Source organism: Lytechinus pictus, chromosome 2, assembly GCF_037042905.1.
Source record: "Lytechinus pictus isolate F3 Inbred chromosome 2, Lp3.0, whole genome shotgun sequence".
In the NCBI taxonomy this organism is placed as follows: Eukaryota; Metazoa; Echinodermata; class Echinoidea; order Temnopleuroida; family Toxopneustidae; genus Lytechinus; species Lytechinus pictus.
In genome coordinates, this window is record NC_087246.1 from 2818123 (window position 1) to 2822742 (window position 4620).

Here is a 4620-nt window from a genome sequence, read left to right on the forward strand (position 1 = left end):
ACTACTGCAAATGGAAAAACAAAACAGAGAAAAAAAACATTGAAATATGAGACACATTTTTATTTCAACAGATGCTAATAATTCTGTTTCTTCATTACTTCAGAGTGAAGGTTATAGATTGAATATGGTATTATTCAAGGGGAAATTTCACCCTGAAAAAGCTCATCGCAAAAATACATGTAAGAGAGAAAATAATTTAAAAAATATTGGTGAATGTTTGAGGAAAATCCATCAAAGATTTTAAAAAAGTTATATTAAATAGAATTTTAATTTCTTTTTCTTTGTGATGTCATATATCCAAGCAGCTTCTCTATTTTTCATGTAGTAAAAAATCAATAGAATTCGACAAAACTTGAAAATGGTTTCTAATATTCTATTGCGCCTTCAGTATTATCACAAATTATTTCAAACCCGCTCCTCAAATAATTTTTGTGTTTAGTCATCATGACATGATATTTATGCATTTTATATAACATATTAAACAAAGAGGCAGCTGCCCGTACATGTCTATGACGTCACATATCAAAAATTTAAAATTCTAATAACTTTCTTTAAAGTGATCATTTCACTTTGTTCTGATTTTTGAAAAAAATCATTTTGGTTCTTGAAAATGGGCTAAACATTAGGCCTTTAGTGTAAAAATACCATCCCCAAAGTTTCAAGGTATCATATCTACAGGAACAAAGGTTTTTTAGGACAAATACAGCCACTCATACACATGTTTCATCTCAGTTTGAGGATTTTTTAAATCAGTTGCTCACAAAGTGAAACGATCCCTTTTTATCTTTGATAGGTTTTTCTCAAACCTTCAGAATTGTTTTTTATTCTTTTTTCTGGTACCTATTTTAACAACAAACTTTTCTTCAGGGTGAACTTCCTCTTTAAATCTAGATTTAACTGCAAAACGGGGCAGCACATATTATTCAAAAGGGCCGTCTGCACCATCCCGAGTTTTCAAATTAGCGCGCTATTTCTGATCCGGCAAATTATCCCGATCTGAAAAATCTCGAGATAGTTTGCAGTGGAGACGCAATTATCGCGCTAGTTCGTAGGATTAATCTCGAGATTGCAATCCCAAGTCAACTCGGGTTTATTTGCGTAATAGCGCGCTATTTTACGAATTATCCCGCTAATTCATAGGTGCAGACGCACTCGAGATTGGACTCGGGGTAATTTATTCATGACGTCAGTCCATAATGCAATTCGCGTTCCACTTCCGCCTTGGTCAAAACATAAACACGTGCGAAAGTCAACTTTATACATGCGAATAGATATTATTGCGAATAGCGTTCATCAATTGCCTAATCAGCAACGATGGTGTCCCACCAGTGAATGGATTTTGGGAGAGACCAGACCGATGGGGAGGCGCTCATTATCGACGATGGTCATAGTCAATAACAACACTGACAGCAGTGTCGTCTTAATTCTTTCACAAAATGTGAGCAAATAGCATTTCTTTCCTCCTTCTCTCCCTCTCTCTCTCTCTTTGTCGTTGCCTCCTACTCCGCCATCGAAGAATACATCACTTCTTCACTTGCTGAGCTGAGAGGATTGTTGCATAACACCGGTCGAATTCGGCGAAAGTGCTAGTGAAAGGAGTACATTGCTTGCATATCGCGGGAAGTTATTCAAAAGCGTGGGCCATTGAAATTCCAAGATCCGAAAGTGCGCATGCTCAGAATATCGGGTTTGTTGCCTCACTCGAGCAGGAATCGCTCTTCTTGCGATGGTGGAGACGGGGTTTCTTGAATCTCGAGATTAATCGCGAAGTGGGCCGATCGGGCTAAAATCTCGAGATTGAGCAAACTCGGGATGGTGCAGCACTGCCTATAGACTGTAGACATGATGCTATTCCATTATGATTTCACTGGATCCCAGTTAAACAAAGGACATTATTTAATGTCCTCTTGAATACATATAAATCATTCCATGTCAAGTACCAGTGTACATGTATATTAAAGGGGGGCACTTCAGGTAGACAATGCTGGAAAAGAAAACTTGCAATCAAATTAAAAAAAATCTCTTTCAACAGTAATATTCAGTTAGCTGCAGCAGGGTAGGTGATTGTACTTTTACAGAATTTGCTGTAGCAAGAGAATTTAAACTTCCTTTCATTCTATCTGAATGATAGATAACTAAAGCCTGTCTTTAGTTTGGGTCAAGAATCAGTAATGTGAACAAACAGCAAGTATCATCAAACATTGCAATATTTAAGCATAGTTATAGTATACATTTTAACCCATTATAATTTGAATATGGCATTTTTCAGGCCATTAGGATTTAAATTGAAATCTAGCACTCTCTCTCTGTGATGTTTTTATTTTCATTTAAAATAGCTGTTTGAGTACTTACTTCACATATTTAGTAATTGGATATATCAGACAGCTACAGAACATTGTATCCTGAAATTTTCACCCCATTCCAGGCTTGAGAAGATGTTTTATACACCAGAGAAAAATATGCAGATATTCTATTTCGATCAACACCTGATATAATTAAAATCTGATGTACATGTAATTTTGAAATTAGCAACTTTTAATATCCAATAAAACACATCTTTATCCATATCCTTCAAACCACAAGCATTTGAGAGCACATAGTAGTAATGAAAGCAAATAGTGACATGCAAGGGGGAATTTACCAAAAACAAAGATAAGCTTTTTATAATAAGAAATAGCTGAAATTCACCTTTAAGGATGTAAATTTCATTCTTTTTTTTCCAAGAGCTGCTTGCAATTCCTGTAAAAATTGTGTTTAACCCGAGTCAGGGTAAATAACAATTTTTTGATTTACTGGTATATCACTGACAAGCTAAAATTTCATAATTGTTAAAACAGTTTGTATATTACAATAATTTCAATTGTATACACATACATGTGTACATGCAGGCCTAAATTACATTGTACATGTATGTACAGTGTACATGTAGATGGTTGAATAGAGGTCCAAACACTCTTCTATATTAATTTTGGTCATACTTTTTCTGTTCCAATGTTAGATTTAATACACTTAATATACATGTACATGCATGCATGCTGCGTTCATACCAACATTAAATATTCATGTGATAGGGCTCCAATCATATGACATGTATATGACATGGATGTCTTGATATGGTCAGACATCTGTGAAATACATTAAAATCCTTCACAACGCATACATGTATAGCACAATAACACATTCATGGGTTCCCATCTTTCTTCAGTGGCATATACATTATAATTTAGGCCTACATACATGAACTGTTACATGTGAAACACAATTCCATAATAGGCCTATATGTACATGCTATAAACCCCGGGGCTATAAAACACTGTGAACAGTTTTGATCAGCATATATTCCACTGATGCAAAGTTGTTTTTTGTTGGATTTTGCTTTAATGACTTTGCATGATTTAAATTTACAATTAATTTATTAGCAGTTAAATACAGTTTATGTATTGGCAGTTATGAATATTTCGCTCATCAGTGATATACCAGTAAATCCAAAATTCATGGTATAGATCTCCATGTATGACACTGATTAGATTTACAATGATTGTCACTGACTTTTGAGTAATTCAAATCTGTTTGCCTGAAAAGTTGTGTTTTCCATGAAATCATTTTTTCCTCTCTTTAGTTTTGATACTGTCATAGAAACGTTGTTACGAGTACTGTACATGTATGTGCAGTAGGACTGACTCCTTGGCTTTTCTGTTGGCCAGGGTTACATGTACATGTACAACTACCCAATCAGAGAATACTGTATTGATATTACATGCCTTGTGAAAAGGCCAAATTATAGAAAACGTATTATGTTCCATGTGCATGTGCTCAAAGAACACTAAGAATGAAAAAAATGTTCAACAGCCACTACATTTTTGTTAATTACTAAGGGTCAAATTGACCCTCAGTAATTACCAAATGTTTAGTCCTAGAAGATGGGCTTTTATATCACATGAACATGTGATTAGAACAGAAGATAATTTTGTATAAAGCTTTAATACATTCTCAATGTTAATGCAAATGAACAATCTTGTCTTCCAAGAAATGATGATTCACGTGTTCATGTTTACATTTTAATTCAGAACCCAGCCCTGTTCTCTACAGGAGAGTGGGGAGTGGGGATAATGAGCCCCCCCCCCACAAGTAAATGGGGCCACCAGATGGTTTTTAGCTCACTGCTCATGTATATCAGTGTTAAAGGGGAAGTTCACCCTGAAGAAAAGTTAGTCGTAAAAATAATAGAAAATATTATAAAAAATATTGGTGAAGGTTTGAGGAAAATTCCATTAAACATTAAGAAAATTAGAATTTTAAGTTTTAGATTTTAATGGTGATGTAATAAACGAGCAGCTGCCCCATATTTTATATGTAATATAATTTGAATAAAATGCAGAAATCTCGATTTTTCAATGGTTTGAGATGACTAACTTTTGTTTCCTTGTTAGAAATCAAACGGGTGTGAAATTATTTATCTATTGATAATGATATACTGATGGTACAGTAAAAACCATTTTCAATTTTTCTGAGAAAATGACATTCATTGATTTTTTTACCATACATGTACATGTACATTATGTAGGAAAGCTGCTTGCATACATGTATGACATCGAAATCAAATAATTACAATTCTAATTA